The sequence below is a fragment of the Podarcis tiliguerta genome (genome assembly GCF_965153285.1).
Source record: "Podarcis tiliguerta genome assembly, chromosome: 7".
In the NCBI taxonomy this organism is placed as follows: Eukaryota; Metazoa; Chordata; class Lepidosauria; order Squamata; family Lacertidae; genus Podarcis; species Podarcis tiliguerta.
In genome coordinates this window covers 24,199,200-24,217,502 of record NC_139540.1, presented here as the reverse complement: position 1 = coordinate 24,217,502, position 18,303 = coordinate 24,199,200, and the positions used below count along the sequence as shown (strand labels likewise).

The 18,303-nt window shown below is 45.3% G+C and overlaps 1 protein-coding gene across 2 annotated transcripts in view; it reads left to right on the top strand.

Moving 5' to 3' along the window:
* The first annotated feature begins 653 nt into the window (after positions 1–653).
* Positions 654–18,303, top strand: part of CPQ (carboxypeptidase Q) — a 155,603-nt gene continuing 137,953 nt past the window's right edge. Inside the window, exon 1 of one of the 2 annotated variants that reach the window (XM_083451244.1) lies at positions 654–783. The gene's annotated coding sequence lies outside the window, so the exon portion shown is untranslated. Of the gene's footprint in view, positions 784–17,055; positions 17,178–18,303 lie in introns of those variants that run through there. The other variant, XM_083451246.1, reaches the window with a different exon arrangement.

The following is an 18,303-nucleotide window of genomic DNA, read 5'->3' as shown; positions in this document are numbered from 1 at the left end:
CCTGCTTCTATTTCTAGTCCTAAGGAATTCAACCTTTTCTTTGGATGACTAGTTGGCTGGTGTGACCAAAGCTACAGTGGTACCTCGGATTAAGAACTGGTGCGTTCTTAACCTGAAACTGTTCTTAACCTGAGGTACCACTTTAGCTAATGGGGCCTCCTGCTGCCGCCGCACGATTTCTGTTCTCATCCTGAAGCAAAGTTCTTAACCCGAGGTAATATTTCTGGGTTAACAGAGTCTGTAACCTGAAGCGTCTGTAACCTGAAGCATCTGTAACCTGAGGTACCACTGTAGTAGCTTCGCAAAATACGCTGCATGGGAGACGTTGCAATTAACTGCTTTATCCGAGCTACCTTGCCGTCTTATGTAACCTTGCCAGCTCCTTTTTTTCGTTTATAACTTCCTTCTCCCAAGACTCCCGCCCGGGGCTTCGCACAAGCTCTGCACAGGCCTGGTCTTGATGCCTTTGGTGCTGGGATCATGAAAAAAGAGAGAGCTTGGTTTGTTTTCTCCTGGCAACACCCCACTGAGGCGAGGGGCTCCCTGGTCCTCCTCGCCCGGCTGTGACCAAAGAGCCTCTTCAAAGCGCACAAGCAGCGCACGAGGCTGACGTCTCTACCCGCTGGAGAGGCAAATGCTCCTGCCAGGCGGCCAGCTCAGGCAGGAAGAAAAGCGCCTCTCCGGTTCATTCAGCCAAACGCTGCTGCTGCTGCTGCGCAGGGGACGCGGCCTCCAGCTCTCCTCTCCGCCACCCGCTCGCTCGCTCGCTCGCTCCAGAGGAAGGTTGGTGAACAGCCCCGCTCCTCCCCCGCGTTCTCCACGGCAGGAGGCCGTCCGGGAGCTGTTTGCGGGCCGGAAAGACCCGCGACTGCGTAGTTTTAGGGCCGGAGAAAGTAGTATGGTTGGCAGTCCGGCTGCGCGCGCTTGCGCGCAAGGAGGGCCGCCGCTCCTCGAAACTAAAAAAATGTCTCCTGGAGTCAAGGGAGCAGATATTCCCCCAGGGGCGGCTCGTGGTGCCTTGAACCAGGTGGAAGCTCCGTATAGGATTTCTCCCTTATTCAGCCCACAAAACGGGAAGGAGGGGGGAACCTTACCTTACCTTCTTCTGCAACTTACTATTTGTCTAAAGGTAAAGGGACCCCTGACGATTAGGTCCAGTTGTGGCCAACTCTGGGGTTGCAGCGCTCATCTGGCTTTATTGGCCGAGGGAGCCAGCGTACAGCTTCCAGGTCATGTGGCCAGCATGACTAAGCCACCTCTGGCGAACCAGAGCAGCACACAGAAATGCCATTTACCTTCCTGCCAGAGCGGTACCTATTTATCTACTTGCACTTTGACATGCTTTCGAACTGCTAGGTTGGCAGGAGCAGGGACCGAGCAATGGGAGGAGATTCGAACCGCCGACCTTCTGATTGGCAAGTCCTAGGCTCTGTGGTTTAACCCACATCGCCACCCACGTCCCATAACTTATTTACCTAGCGGCGGAGACTATGGAGGGTGTGCCTGCGCAGTTGAATGGATAGATTGTATTGATGACCTGCTTTTCACCTTCCAGAGGAGCTTATTGATTATCTTTAAGCATTGTGTGTAGTGGAGAGACGAGGAGGGGTGATGTTTGCAGCTTCGTGGTCCAGCCCCGTGTTACGCATTTCCCTTCCTAGGATGAGTTGCGCTTGCCATACATAGTCTTGCATGGTCAGTTTAATTCTACTGTTGTGTTTTTAATTAAAGTCAATTACTGAACCTGACAGGTGCGGGTGGGGGACAACCCAAGGGAACAGCAAATTGCAGCCAGTATTCTGATGACTGCTGGGAGATCTACCTCTAGATATTCAGCGTGATTAAAGGCATTTCATTAAAATGTACAGCGTTTGTTTGGGCCACTTTGAGGAGCTAGCGCTTTCAGTGGCAGGAGATGATGAGCTAGACAACGTTTTAGGTACTCTTCCACCATTCTTGCCCCCACTTTCCAGCTGCTGCTCATTGCTAACAGCCGGGATCTCTGGATTCACTGTCCAATAACCAGGCCTTTCCTTCCTGCAAGCATCAGAAGCACAACAGGAACCGCAGAGGACAGTTCTTGGGAGGCATCTAGCATTTTTGGTAAAGTTGCTACCGCTTATTCCTGATTCTGCTCCTCTAATAGTAGTTTGGTACAGAAATTTTATGGAGTTTCCCTCACTATTTATTTCCACCCACTGTCACTAAGGCAACAATCCAGTGCACACTTGTTTGGAACTTGCCTATCTACTTCAGGACATTGACCCTTATAGAACATTACAGGTTGCCAGATTCCTGAATTCAGTTCTTTCATACAAAAGACTTCATGGAATGCTGCATGACTATTAAAAATCTAGTAAACTTTATCCACCATCCTTATACTCAAGGCCACAATATGGTATATCTAGAGATGTTACGTAACGTGAAGGAGATTATGCGTTGAAATATTTTAGTTGATATTTCAGAATGTAAAATGCTATTTTATTTATTGATTGGTTTTATCTTGTGGGCTTATAGCCGAATAAAGTATCTGATCTGATCTTGTTTGGAAGTAAACTCCACTGAACTGAGTAAGTTTCCATTCTCAGTAAAGTATACCTTGCATTGAGTTGTGGGCATACCAGGGTTTTGTCTATGTGACTGTGTGCTTTGTATGGGCTGAGTGAACAGGACTACCAGTTTAATAATGATAATAATAATAATAATTTATTATTTATACCCCGCTCATCTGGCTGAGTTTCCCCAGCCACTCTGGGCGGCTCCCAATCAAGTGTTAGAAACAACACAGCATTAAATATTAAAAACTTCCCTGAACGGGGCTGCTTTCAGATGTCTTTTAAAGATAGGATAGCTGCTTATTTTCTTCACATCTGAAGGGAGGGTGTTCCACAGGGCGGGCGCCACTACCGAGAAGGCCCTCTGTCTGGTTCCCTGTAACCTCGCTTCTTGCAATGAGGGAACCGCCAGAAGGCCCTCGGCGCTGGATCTCAGTGTCCGAGCTGAACAATGTGGGTGGAGACACTCCTTCAGGTATACAGTTTCTTTCTTGGCAGGCTACATTATTATTATTATTAGTAGCAGTAGCAGTAGTAGCAGCAGCAGCAGCAGCAGCAGCAGCAGCAGCAGCAGCAGTAGTAGTAGTAGTATACTGCCCTATACCTGGAGGTCTCAGAGCAGTTCACAGAAAAGACAGCCTTTAACAACTGCATGCAAAACTAATATTCACCAGGGAAAGTTTTCCAACACTGCCTCTATATCAGAGATGAGGACCACATGGCTCCCTACATGTCACTGGACTACAACTCCCACCATCCCATGCTGGTGGAGGGATATGTACACTTAGGTGTACAGCAACATTTGCAGGGGACACGGAAGGTCTCTGTGCTGGGCAAATTTACCTGAGCAATGTTACCTGTGAGTATCGAATCTGCCAAAAGGCAGGGAAATGTTGGCGCCCCTATCTCGTATTTGACAGATATTCTTCTAATATACATACATAGTACGTTGGGTGGACTTAACCAAGTTCTGGGTAGCACATAGGCTAATTTTTATCTACATCAGTTATAACTTGGATGTATGAATCAGACCTACAGTGGTACCTCGGGTTACAGACGCTTCAGGTTACAGACTCCGCTAACCCAGAAATAGTACCTCGGGTTAAGAACTTTGCTTCAGGATGAGAACAGAAATCGTGCTCTGGCGGCGCGGCAGCAGCGGGAGGCCCCATTAGCTAAAGTGGTGCTTCAGGTTAGGAACAGTTTCAGGTTAAGAACAGACCTCCAGAACAAATTAAGTTCTTAACCCGAGGTACCACTGTAATGCAAAAGAGATTTCACATTAACCTCAAACAATAGCAGCAAGTTTAGTGGCAAACTAATTTTGGCACAAGCCTTTATGGGCCAAACTCTGCTTCATCAGATGATGATTTTATTTGAACTTGTTAATTACTTACACAGAAAGCTCTCTCAGTGACTTACTATATATCTAAGAACATAAGCATAGGTAAAGCTACAATGGTGCAAGGGACTTCCCTTCGTCTGCAAATTCTGATCCAGAGGGTCCCTTAACCATCTGTGACTATTTTGAGGGTGCAGGGAGGGCTTCGTGGGTGGGGGAGAAGAGGAAAGGGAAGTTCTGTTGCACAAGTGGAAGTCTGTTGCGCAGGCAGAACGGCAGGACTGGATATTATTCAATACTGTATATTAAGAACACATTTACACAAACCGCATGCAGTTCACAAAGCAACCCCAATAATAGCAGCAGATAGCTTCAGCAGTATAACTAATACTTGAAACATTATCCTCCCCCCCCCCCAATGCACTCACACATATATGGCTGGGCTGTGAGAAGAATTGTTATTGTAAAGCCAAGCCGGAAGAGCCAGCCATGCAGGCGAGATGTGTGTCACATGCAGAGCCCACATGAAAATTAGATTCAGTCGCATAACAAAAGGAGTCAATCTTTTCATCCAACTGGGTGTTGGCTTTTCCCAACTGTTAATGAATTGGCAAACCAAGATGAACAGCGTACATAATGAATGCATTTTTGCAGTGAGCTAGGCACTCCCAGCCGATGCTAAACCCAACAATGCCAAATTTTGCAAATTATTCCAATTTAACAGTTTCTCACTGGCGTCTCCTTTTGGTGCCCCCCTTTTTTGGGGGGGGAGGGGTAAAGTATGAACATGGCCAGAATGTATTGAGAGGCTGAAATTGCCCCTCACCGGTTATCATTTCTAATGCCCATTTCTTAGGTTCATTCTGCAGTGGGATAAGTCCTTGATGTTAGGCAGATGCCATTAGGTTCTGTTGCAGTGTTTTTCTTACTAGCTATGGGGGCAGAACTGGCACCAGGGTGTGTTGCAGGAGATAGTTCCTAGCCTTGTATCCTCTCCTGGGTGGTCTATTACTCCTGGTGAGTAGTTAGTTAATAAGAGTTAGTAGGTTGCAGATGTGTGTCTGTAAAGATGGGCAGTAATTCTACCTACAGCCTGTTTAAGGGAAGCCTCACCAGGATAGCCTGTAGATCCACAGAAGGAAATGTGTTGCCCTCCAGATGTTGTTGAACTACTACAACTTCCATCATCCTGGAACATTAGCCCTGCTGGATGGAGCAGGTGGGAGCTGAAGCCCTGCATTGCAGGGGGTTGGACTAATGACTCTTGCGGTACCTTCCATCTCTATGATTCTGTGAATACCTGGAGCACACAGGTTCCCAATTCCTGCTGTAGATCTGTGATGATGCAGTGGAGAGGCATTAGCCTGGAGGGACCTGAAACTATTCAGCAAACAGATCTGGGGGTGAAGTTGACAGCTCAATGGCAATGTGATGTGCAGCAGCAGTGAAATTGAATGGCAGTAGAATCTGGACACAAGAAAATACTTCACGCAATGTGTACTGAATGTGTGCAGATCACTGTCCCTGTGTGTGGTGATGCTGGCCATTGGCTTGGGTGGCTTCAAAGGGAGTTAGATTCATGAGGGGATGGCCATTATAGCTAAGGAGACCCAAACAGGAAGGCTTTGGTCTCTGTGATAAGCCTCAAAGCTTTCTAGAAGCATCTATTTGTTTACTAGACTAAATGGACTCTTGGTTGGATCCCTCATGGCACTTTTAAATTGTGTTCTTAGGGCTGGTCCAAACACGCGTCTCTCTACAATTGGGTATATCATATCTGTAGGCCAGACTCAAAAGCTCCTGGCTCCCATTCTTGTCTCAACAATTCACATCATAACAGTCTGCAAATAAAGCGAACTTCGGGCTTTATTCAACTAAATGATTGTGCAAGCAGAATGACTTTCCACTTGTGCAGTGGGACTCCCCACCTCACGGCTCACACGTCACGCGTTAGAACAGATTTAGGGGTGGGGAGGAGGAGAGTGTTGAGGTCCCATTGCACAAGGGCAAGTCATTCTGCTTGCACAATTATTTAGTTGACTACTCAGATTTTTCTCTGATTTTCCTGCTTAAGAAAAATTACATGATCAGGAATGCGCACACACACTTTAGAATGCAGCTTCCATGTCGGCTAAACAAATCTAGAGCCTCTTAATAATGAACTGCCTTCTTTCCATGCAAATGGTGCTGAGCTGGTTTTCCATTTTTTTTCCACATTCCTTGCCTGAATTGCCCTTGCTGAAAAGGTCGGTACATCCGATGTCGCAATTTGTACGGGAAAGAACAAAAATACAAATTCTTTGCTTCCCAAGCTTATTGAAAATCAATGGCTTAAATTTTGCAGAGGAAGGAACATAGCTGGAGGCAGAGATGTCTTAGTAAATTATACATGGGGAGAGGGAAGAAAACAAATAGCAGGATATTGGTGGTTTTTTTTTTTTTTTAAAGAAAATACTCCCAGTGTCTGCCCTCCTGGCCTGTCCTTTGACCTGTTGTGTTGACAAGAGCACTGCATTCTCTTGCACATTGAGCTCCCACTATCATCTTGTCCTGGAATCAAGGGCATCTTTTCGTCTGACCTTTCTCACATTTGTCATTGGTGGCGAATGTACCAGCAGAAAACCGCAAGTATCTCATTATTAATGCATTAATATAAGCATTCTGACGGATTTCCAGGTTTTATTTTGAAACTCTGGGTTATTTTTGAAATGGAACTTGGCTGCTGGCGCCATGGGAATAAAATAACTGGCAAGTCACTCCAAAGGCCCTGTTTTGGATCAAGATTTTATCCCCCCCCCCTGAAATATTCACAGCACTGGCGGTATGCTGATGAGCACTGGTGTCGTGTAGCAGGGCCGGGTTCATAGAGAAAATGTGTGAACTCCTAGGCTGAAAAGGTTTGCCTGAGAACTGGTAGAAGTTGAAACAGAAAGCTGTGGGTGCAAGCAGAGGATTTGGTGTGGTTGATTTTGTGGAGACACGACCGAAGGTCTGAAAATGTCACTGTACGCTGTGCATTTAGCTAATCAAAGCTAAGGGATGGGAAAGTTGTGTAAAATTCAAGGTCTATTCAGCTGTTTAGGATATAGTGCATTGAAGAATTAACAGGGTCTTCAGTAGGGCTGGGCAATATATCAATATATTGTTTCTCTCTCTGTGTGTGTGTGTGTGTGTGCGTGCTATGCAAAACTCACAATGTGGGGAAAACCATGAAGCCAGCCAATGCCTTTACAGAGCTCCATCATTATTTCAGACATTGTGATATATAGGTACCGTATATTAAAACGTTTAGCTGGTGATGTATCACGATGCTGAAAACCAGATATCACCCATCCCTAATCTTTGGTTAGAACAAAATGCTGCTGCTAGGTTACTCATTGGGGCTGGCTTTAGGGAACATATCTCACCAGTACATAAACAGATACAATGATTACCATCTGTTTCCAATGCTGGTCATTGTCTATAAAGCCCTAAACAGCTTTGGACGTAGCTGTCTGGAGGATTGCCCCTACTGAATTAGCCTGGTGGAACTTTACAGTCCCAATTGGAGTGCCTCCTCCAGGTGGATGGAGACCAGAGAGAGAGAGAGAGGACTTTTCTCATTTGTTGGGTTGCCCCCTCCCCCCCCCCAAAAAAAGAGGAGAGGAAATGCATAACTCCCTAAAAGAACCCAGATTGGCATAACATAAGCATATCTCATTTAGATGCATTGCTGCAACTATAGAATTAAACAGAAATATTTAAGCAGAAATATAACATACTTGACTATAGAGAGAAAGACCATATGACCAGAAGACCTGTGTTTCTGCTCAGTCTGTTGTCCAAGTGCTAAATGTTGGTGGAAGACTTCAATGGACTTGCTCTCCTCCTTTATCTTTCTATAGTTCTTCATCTTTAAACTGGACTTGGACCAGGCAGATCTTGAAACGGGGCTTCTTAAAATAGAGGACTGTTCTCTATAAAGTAGGAAACAAGGCCACACTCCTGAACATGGAAACAGTCGCTCCTCTAGGGGGGACACTAATGGCTCCCAGTTCTCTGCATATTCACTCAGATGTAAGTTCCTCTGAAATAAAAAGGAAGTCACTGGGTATAGGAGTATATCCTTATGGAAGTTTTTTTACCACCTTCCTTGGGGCCTGCTGGCCTGCCCATAAAGTGGGGTGAGGTGATTGCCTCAGGCAACAGATCCATACACTGCTATTGACTCCGGCTGGCCTTGTTTTTCCTTGCTTAGTGACTATGGCTAGCAGCTCTGAAACCATGCTTCCAATGTGTGATGTTTTGCGTGTTCAGACCCAGAAACCTCCCCCCTAAATAAATTCACAATTGACTCAAAACTTTGGTTTGGTATTTGGCAGAATTTAGGCCACAACTTTATTGATTACAGAAAGTGGCTGGTTGCATAGGCTCTGGTTTGACTAGCTCCCCGCCATGCAGGTAGCGCTGACCCAGGGCACCGGCATAGGTCAGCCTAGGGTGAACACCTGGATAAGCAGAAAGCCAGGAACAGGCTAACGCCACCACCCAAATATCTCCCTGGACTTGGGCACGGGCACAACCACCTCACAGGGGTTGACCAAACCATCGAGTCCCTGGATTCCTTTAACAGAATACCATTCACATAGGGATGGCGAGAGCGTTCTCCCATCCCTATCACCCAAACCAGAACCTATCTGCAACCTTACAAGTTGTGATGATTTGCTACGTGGCAGGTGAACCCCAAATGGCAACAGCCAATCAGCCAAGTGGGGAAAATTCCTTCCGTGCCCCTGTCCCAACGACAGACGACACACAACGGCATAGCAAGGTCATGCGCACAAGCCCTAAAAGTAGGGAGAGGTGGGCAGGTGTTCCAAATGCACGCGCCGAAAGAGGAAGCTCTAGGTCATGTGCATGGGCATAAATAGGTCCCTAGAACTGTTTAGACTGCGTCCCATTAGCCAGATTGCACCCAGCTTCGAGGAACCTACCAATCGGGTGTTGTGGCTGACCAATGTACCCACTCACAACACAGGGTGTCGGTTGTCCAGGTCTCACCTCCCTCTTTAAGGGAGGATCCGATTTCACCTAACATAAGTAATAATATATTTTCTTTCCCTTTTTACAAACCACCCCTTTCTTTCTCTCCTTTGAAATAATTCCCACCCCACCCCACTTATTTCTGGGAAAGCAGTATTTTACAGATGCTACTCCCTTTAGTGTGAAATTAAACAAACCGGAATTCTAGTTTCTGAAATGCCAGAACGTGCATCATACATGATGTCAGGCACACTTGAGAGCAGGGCAGATATTTCTTAGAACAGTAATTTTGATTTATTCTGGCAATTTACAAAGACTGTGTTTGCACCTGCACCATAACTTTGAAAATACTGCCGCCGTCCTAGACATATTAATGTTTGCATGGAAAAACATGCTTTGGAAGTTTATCACGAGCTAAAACGCCCCTACTGTGAGTTCTCTATTGTTCTCATGAAGAAAGTGCTGAAAAATGGCTGGCTTGGCCTACGTGTGAGTAATAGGGGAGCCTGGTCTAAAGTGAATTAATTGTTGGTGTGCAAAGTCAGTTATATATTGTGCAGCTGAATTCTCTCAGCTGTCCAGATAGCCACAAGCAACTAATTTAAGCTGCCGCCCTCTGTTGATGAATAACTGCTTGTTTTCGTTCCTTTGCAAAGCTTTTGAGTCTATATCAGGTGAGGGAAGCGAATTTCAGTATTCAGAGCTCTCCTGTTGAATATTCATGGCTGAATAACGTAGAGTCGTTTCAGCCGCTAGACCAGCACCTTGCTCAAGCTAAACAAGTCTGAGGTGGGTCAGTGCCTGGATTCAGTGGCAGATGTGGTGGAACTGCTAGGAGGTCACAGAAGCATGCCCAAGTTGTTCCAGTTTTCTCTACATATTCATCCCTTGCAAAGATATTGCCTAAACTTCAGGTATTGTGGTTTAGCATGCAGTTCGCACGCCATTAACACTGAAAAGTGTCTGTGGTTCAGAAGGAGTCCCTGCTGTCAGTTTTTAATGACTCCATGCCACTGTGCATTACTCAGAAGTAAGCCCCTGATTTCCATGGGGCTTGCTCCCTGTTAACTATGCGCAGGATTGCAGCCTGACTTGGCTAGTCTGAAAGGTGCCACATGGGACCGTTAACAAGAGATCCCACAAATTTCCAGAGCTATGGCCTTTCCTTGGGCATTGTTTTTGCTGAGAGGCAGTGGGCACAGCCTCCCAGTCAGCCTTTGTACCCCAGTTGGTGGCAGAGTCTAGGTAGCAGTTGGAGCTGAGCGTACTTTATTGACTCTGTTTAGGTTCACGTCATCCTTACAGCCTGTGGCATTTGTGGTTGACTTTCTTCTTCTATCTGAGCTTCCCTCCCAGCTGTGGTTTGCTGAGGCAGCTGTGTGATTGCCAGGTGTACGTTTTTGGCTGTGTTTCTTTCTGGTGGCAGAATAATTCAATGCAAATGAAGTATCTTGAGAGTTAGATTTGGAAACGTTCCCTTGACAAAATACACTTTTGGAAACACTATTTCATTAAAGCTTTGGTTTAACTCCAGAAAGGGCATTAAAGGCGTAAATCTGCTCCGTCGATTAAGAGAGCCAAATATACAGGGAGAGGAAAAATGGTTTCTCTGCTCTTACACGTTCCTTTTCCAATCAAACTTGGGAGCTTCAGGGCAGGGGCAGCTGGTGTGGTGCCTACAGATGTTTTGGACTACAACTCCCATCATCCCTGTCCATTGACCTTGCTGGATGGGGCTGATGGGAGTTGAGGTCTTTAACATCTGGAGGGTACTACATTGGATACCCCTTTAGGGAGTGCACATTATGGCCACAATTCGAGGGGGAAAATTGTTTGGGGGGAGTGAAGGGATAAGGACCATTATTTAAAGGACCAAGTACTATAGACCTCCCTCCAAGTGTCCCTATTTTGCAGGGACAGTCCCAGATTTACAAAAGCCATCTAGGTTCCTGATTTAATCCCAGAATGTCCCAGTCTTCCTTGGGATGTCCCTATTTTGATCAGAGAAATGTTGGAGAGTATGGAATGGGATGTGCCTACCAGCAATGAGGTCTAGGTAACCACTGTTCTCTTCTTCCACGGGGCTGTTCCATGACAGATCACCACACCCTTACAACATCTGTGCTACTAACTTTCAAACTTTGGGATTGTTGAAATACACACAACAACAAAAATGAAAAAAAATTACTCAAATCAATGCAACTCAGATTAGGTCTCCTAGGCCCAATTTTTAAACAATGTGGACTAAAGTCTCTTCCGGGGCCCCTCTGGGATTAGGGGTCCTGGAGCTTAAGCTCCATTAGTTTCATAGTAGCTGCACCCCTATGACTGGCCCCTGAGACTCCCAAGGTCATGGGTAGGCAAACTAAGGCCTGGGGGCCAGATCCGGCCCAATCGCCTTCTAAATCTGGCCCGCAGATGGTCCGGAAATCAGTGTGTTTTTAGATGAGTAGAGTATGTCCTTTTATTTAAAATGCATCTGTGGGTTATTTGTGGGGCATAGGAATTTGTTCATTTCTTTTTCTTTTTCTAAAATATAGTCTGGGCCCCCACAAGGTCTGAGGGACAGTGGACCGGCCCCCTGCTGAAAAAGTTTGCTGACCCCTGACCAAGGTCATAATCCCCACAGACAACACTTCCCACCAATCCTGTTCCATGCTCTCCTCAAAGGCTTTTTGCCTGGCTGAAATGTGCCCTTGAACTATGGCAATGCCTCATGCTTGCTTGGAAAGAAGATGGAAAGGTTTTTGTGCCTCTGGCTTTTTTGCACAGTTGGAACATAGCCTCCTTAGCAAAGTTAAGAGTCTCTCTCCCTTGTTTTGCTCACCTTGGCTTCTGGCCCTTCCATGCAGCTCTCTCGGGCTGGGGGAAAAACGTTATCCATCCCATCTGTGTAGAATGTAAATGGGGGAGCAGATGCGGTAATGGGAAATATTGTGTGGTGGGGAGCTGCCACTAGCGCCCAGAGTTATTTCTTGCGTTTCATGTACCAGAATCCAGGTTCCTCACCATTTGTTTACATCTTCGCAACAAAAGGACAAATCTGGCATGTCTTTGGAACATGAGGAGATGGCTCTATCTGGCCTGCTATCTGTCTCTGCCAGATGGCCCATGCGAGCCTTGGTCAGGTGTTCCTGCCTCAAAGCGAAACCACCCTCGGAGATTTATGGCTTGAATACAGCATCAGCAGCCGTTGCAGCGCACAGCTCAAGAGTCCTGAACTGAGGCCACTGGGACATAAACATGCAAGCAAATGGCATGGCTTCGTATTCTGGCAGCCGGAAGGAGGAACAATTTATACTTTATAGGATGCATTGTGATTGAGTACCTTTATTTTCTAAAATAAACATTTTCTTGTTTCAAAAAATGAGAATGTGGCTGCTAGTATTCTAAGTGGGAGCATATTTATCTACTTATTTCATTTGTACCCCATACTTTCAACGTAAATCTATGTTCCCAGGGTAGAAACAAAAAAGCACAAAATGTATTATTATTTAGTAATTGATAAATATAAAACATAGTTGACAAAATAATAATAAACATTTCCAAACTAACCCAGCAAATTAAAACAGCAAATGGCAGCAGCCCATTCAGACAGAACTGGGCTCCCCACTGTGGTGCCTGTGGGCATTGTGGCACCTTCAAGTGCCCCCCTTGTGCCTGCCAAGCCCCCCCCCCCCGGCCTCTCCATTTATTTTTTGATTAATTGCATTTTTATGACTTCACATAGGGGTAGCTTACTTTTTTGCCTGTGTTTTGTTTTGGATTGGGCATAGGTGTTTGACCTGTTTGGGGGGGGGCAAGGAAGGGTAGTCCTGAGCACCATCTGACCCCCCCCCCCCCGTGAACTGTATTTTGTGGTGCCTCTGACAGTTTCTTGTTGGTGCCGTCCATCTGTCTCAAGAGACAGTGGAGTGTGCCTCTGGGGGTGAAGTCAACAGCACCAAAGTGAACAAAAAAATCACTCAGTTTGCCTGTGTCCCCTTACGTCTTTTGTATACAGTGGACGCTCAGGTTGCGAACATGATCATGAATTAAAATGAGCTAGAATCAGCACTTTAAAAAAAATGACAGTGCTTTTTGAAACAATGAAGAAAACCACGCTTTTAACGTCAGTTGTGACTAGCTGGGGTAGACTGTGGCACAATATCCTCTAGAAAAAATCAGAATGGGTTGAAAGCATGCATAGAAAATGTGGTGACAATGATCACTGAGAACCTGATGGGTTGAGTCCAATGGGATTTAGCATTGCAAACTGCTGAAATTTTAAAAGTAAATTGGTATCCTTGATAACAAGGACAAAAGGATGCTTAAAAGAAGTGAGTAAGTGGCTTTTCTGATGGAGAGGAGGGCTGGGGGAGGGGGCTCCTCTGTGGCAGAAAGCAAACATTGGGCCAAATGAGGCATTTTGGAACTGGGCCAGAAGTGGGATGTTGTTGCGCAGTGGGCTGCCCAAGAGTGAGCATTGTTGCTGCTTACTGAGAGGGATGAGTTGTGTAGGGTTGCCATATTCCCAAAAGTGAAAATCTGGACAAAGTTGTTGACCATTTTTGGAAACATCCCCCCCCCCCAAAAAAAACAACAACAACAACCCCACAAGTCTTTGGGCTTTTTTTGGATTTTAAAAGCATTTTTCTTTAAAAGATTGCCCTAGTTTCCCGAAGTCCAGTTTTCCCAGGACATTTTGCTGATTTGGCAAAAATCCAGATGTATGGCAGCCCTAGAGTGGTGGGAAACTCAGTATGGTGTGGGCCCAGTGACAGGAATGTCTGCTTGACGCCGCCCCCACGCCGACTGCGCCTCCTGTGTCTCACCTCCTTTTGTTAAATGGCAGCGACACTCAGATTTGGGAAGCCAGGTGTGTGATGCTGCCACTCACGCAAAAATTATAAAATTAATGTAAGTATGTGACTTGGTTGCTCAATTTGGACTTTTTGCATGTTTTTTTTTTATTAAAAAGTATTGCGACTTGCTGTTTTTATTGATTATAGACAAGTAATGATTTCTTGTAGCTGTTGAGAGTGAATTTCCACATATTATTTGCTGATGTAATGTGTAATATTATATTCGAAATAGAGCACTGAATGTTACTTTATCTAAGTTGTTTCTTTTAGAGTCATATTTTTTTATTATGGCTTATTTGCATTGCGTTGGATAGTTATTAAGATAATAGAATTTGGGGTTGGAAGGCACCATAGCATAAAGTTACCAGATTTTTTCCAATGAATCCGGGGACACTTTTCAACTTCATTGAATTTTGTATGGGGACTGATTTGTAAATCTGCGGACTGTCCCCAGGAAACGGGGACATCTGGTAACCTTACCATAGCAGGGCATCTGTTCTAGCTTCTTGCAGTGCAGGAATCTTTTGTCCAACGTTTGGCTCGAAGTCATGACCCTGAGAGATGTGTGATCATTGCAATGTATTTTGCTGTTTCTTCGCCTTGTAAGCACCTTGTGTATAAAGGTAAAGGGACCCCTGACCATTAGGTCCAGTCGTGGCCAACTCTGGGGTTGCGGCGCTCATCTTGCTTTATTGGCTGAGGGAGCTGGCGTACATGTAGCCAGCATGACTAAGCTGCTTCTGGCGAACCAGAGCAGCGCACGGAAACACCGTTTACCTTCCCGCCGGAGCGGCACCTATTTATCTACTTGCACTTTGACGTGCTTTCGAACTGCTAGGTGGGCAGGAGCAGGGACAGAGCAATGGGAGCTCACCCCATCACGGGGATTCAAACCACCGACCTTCTGATTGGCAATCCTTAGGCTCTGTGGTTTAGACCACAGTGCCACCTGTGTCCGCACCTTGTGTATAGCAATACACAAAAGCAGCATACAAATTCAAAGTGAAATGAGATGAAACAATGCTCTTGTTGTCCCCTCCCCCCACCAGGCAATGCTCTCCACCTGTGGAGGGGCAACTGTATGCCATTCTACGCCCACATCTCCATCTATCTACTGTGGTAAGGGGTGGGTGGGTGTAGGATTGTGTTCTTATTCGTTTTCCACCTTTTTACTTCAACCCAATCCTTCCTCCAGCCTTAATTTCTTCATCCTTCAGCCACAGCAAAGCAACTGCAGTTGTTGACCCTGCCTTAAGTTTAAGCTTTGATTTTTCTCAAGCTCCCGGGAAGGGGTAAGTTATTAATTTATGTGTCTGACTGGTAGACAGAGGCACTTAGGCCCAAATAACCCCCAGGGTCCATTGGTCACAAGAAGGTTCGGCATGGGGCTATAAAAGAAGAGGAATGTGGGTCTGAGGATTAGGGACAGTCTATAAATTCATTGCAAAATAGCCAGCTTGTCCGCTTCTGGCATCAGCACATCTGAATGGCCTGTTAGTTGATAATAAATCACAGCTACCGACAGCTATTCTGAATGCAAGGTCCACATGGTTGAAATAAAATACCTTTTAGTCCCAGTGCTTAGCCTAAAGAGCATATTGCTTCTGTGCCAATGGAAAGGGAGAAAGGATCCCCCCCATCACAATAGAATGCAATTCAAATTATGTCACTCCATAACTTCAGACAGCTGGCAATTGTCAGTCCACCATGTGTCTGGAGGAATTCAAAAAGGGTCGTTTGTATCTGACAGCCTGGAAAAGCTACCCAGCTTCTCAGCAATATCACCCAATGAAAATTGGCAGAATTTCAGCTGCACACAGTTATTAGATGGAGGCGCAATTGTATATATTTGTGTGTTTATATCTATATAAACAGGAATAGAAGAATTAACATTGCGGACCTTACCAATGAGGATGGTGGTTGAGCAAACTTTGCTTCAAATGACAGATTCCCACCCCCCACCCCCCTGGAAGTACATACACTTAACAGAAAGCTTACTTTGCTTAAACAAATGTTAATTCCTCCTACAGCATTCACTGGGCACTCAGACTGATTTAGCATCACTTATCCAACAGGACAGGAAACAAGGCAAGATGTGGGCTCTGAGGCTTCTGCTGTTGGATGGCAGGCTCTGATCCACTGAGGAAACTGAGCATGCTTTCCTCAAGACAAGCAGACTAATTGAAATGTAGTTTTTACACCTTTGAAATACGGGGTTTGTCTTATCAAAGTGGCGCATCTTAAAAAGCCAGCTCATTCCCATCACAAAGGTTGATTCCTTTGTTCGCATCCCTCTAGCTCTGGTGGTAATATCCATGCCACTAATGTTACATTTGGTTTATATGATGTTTACACCTTATGCTGCGGTTGCCAACAAACACACAGGTACCCACTGAGACCTTCTCCCTTGCAGCCTTGTGTTATACAGAAATAGGAAAATGAAGTAATCTGCTTTCCTGACTTTTGCGGAATATATTAACCAGCTCCCTCACAATTTTGTTCTCCAAGGAATATTCGGGTTCCAGGAATGGTCTGACAGAGGATCATGGCTTCTCCAATTATAGCTCTGTGTGGCCTTGTTGCATAAATCTAACATGGGCACAGCCCTTAAACTCTTGTTACATATTAAGTAGTTTTTAAATCCAGGAGTGATGTCTGGGAAGACGGCCATGTCCCAAAAACAGAATGTGTAAATCAGGCCAAGTATTTTCCCCATCTCCTTGGAGATATACAACAGGGTTTATTTAATTTTAAAAAAATCATGTTACTTAAACCAGCATATCGATTAAAAATACTTCCAAACTGACCCTTTTTAAAAAAGCCTTGTTGTTTAACACTGTTGTTCTAAATTCACGACATAAGAAGGAAGCTGTTCTGAAATCAACAGAAATTACCTGTCCTGAACAATGTGTGGCTTGTTATTTACAGTGACTGGTATCAGGTTTGCTCCAGTGAGTATATGGATAAGTATTAAAAAAATAAAACTATCTGGCAGTATCTTACAAATGGTAGTTATCCTACTGTTTTCCAGCTCAGAGGAGAAACCTAAGTAGAAGTTATTCATCCATTCTACTGGCAAATTAAAAGAGGAAAAAACCCGGCAAATTGCATTAAAAGAGGTGTTTTGCCATTTCTAGGAAAGCTTCCCAGCAATGTTCAGAGTTCATTATCTGCAGCGGAACTGCACAGGGTCTTCTCTGCTGGAATGCTGCTTGAGGGTGCCCAAGAAATGCCTTTGTAACTGCTGTTTGATTTGACAGTCTGATTGTATTCGGTTTCCCTAATTCCACAGGGCTGGCCAAGCTGCCGGTGCAAGAGCTGACAGATAGTGACAGCTCCATACTCACTGCTGTTTCGAGAAACTTAGGGAGATCGCATTACAACTTTTGACTCCAGAAACTTGCATTTTCCAGGGTAGGTTGGGGTTGAGAAGCTATGCTTCTTGATAGAGAAGGCTGCTTGCTGCGCTGCTATGTTTTAGTATTCACTTGACAAGCAGAAGGGTTGCATGTTGATATTTTGCAACCTTTGCTTTCTTCACTCCAGGCCTGAGAGTGGACATCTCCAAGAGTAAGCAGGAAAATAAACAAACAAGGTTTTTAAGACAACCATATTTGTACATCTCTTGTGCTAGATCAATTCAACCTTAATTTATTTCACCACTGTCTTAAGTCGGGCTGGGCTTTATTTTGATAATCGTCCCAAACCTGTCTCAAGTCATATCGTGATATTGGTTTCAAGGTTTTTGACCTGTCAATATATTGCAAATTGTTATGTGTGTGTGCTATGAAAAACTCACAACGTGTGAAAAACCATGAAGCCAACCAATGCCTATACATAGCTTGATCCTTATTTCAGACATGGCAATATATCAGTATACAGTGGTACCTCGGGTTAAGAACTTAATTTGTTCCGGAGGTCTGTTCTTAACCTGAAACTGTTCTTAACCTGAGGTACCACTTTAGTTAATGGGGCCTCCTGCTGCCGCTGCATCGCTGGTGCACAGTTTCTGTTCTCATCCTGAGGTAAAGTTCTTTACCTGAGGTAATATTTCTGGGTTAGTGGAGTCTGTGACCTGAAGTGTCTGTGACCTGAAGTGTCTGTGATTGAAGTGTCTGTAACCCGAGGTACCACTGTATTGCAATGTTTAGCTGGTGATATATCGTGATGTTGAAAACCAGATATCACCCAGCCCTAGTCCTAAGCATGTGCTTGGTTAGGAGCCCGGAGCAAGGCCGACAAGTCCCCCCATTGAGATGGGCCAAAATCTGTCCCTCTAGGCCCCCACCCAGCCATACCCCTTTTTGCTCTGCTGTGGGCCTCCCCAAGTGTTGTTACTACAATGTGTTCATAATGCGACTGCGGGGAGGTGTAACAGAGAGGGAGAGATGTTGCAGAAAGCAGTTTGCCAAACTGCTCTCTGAAACGCCTCCCACCCTCCTTTAAAAGAGGCAGAGCGTGGGGGCGTTGTGAGGGGTAAAGGGAAAGGGGTTGTTCAGGTGTAAAGAGAGGAGGGGTCAGCCAGGTGTGGGGGAAGCAG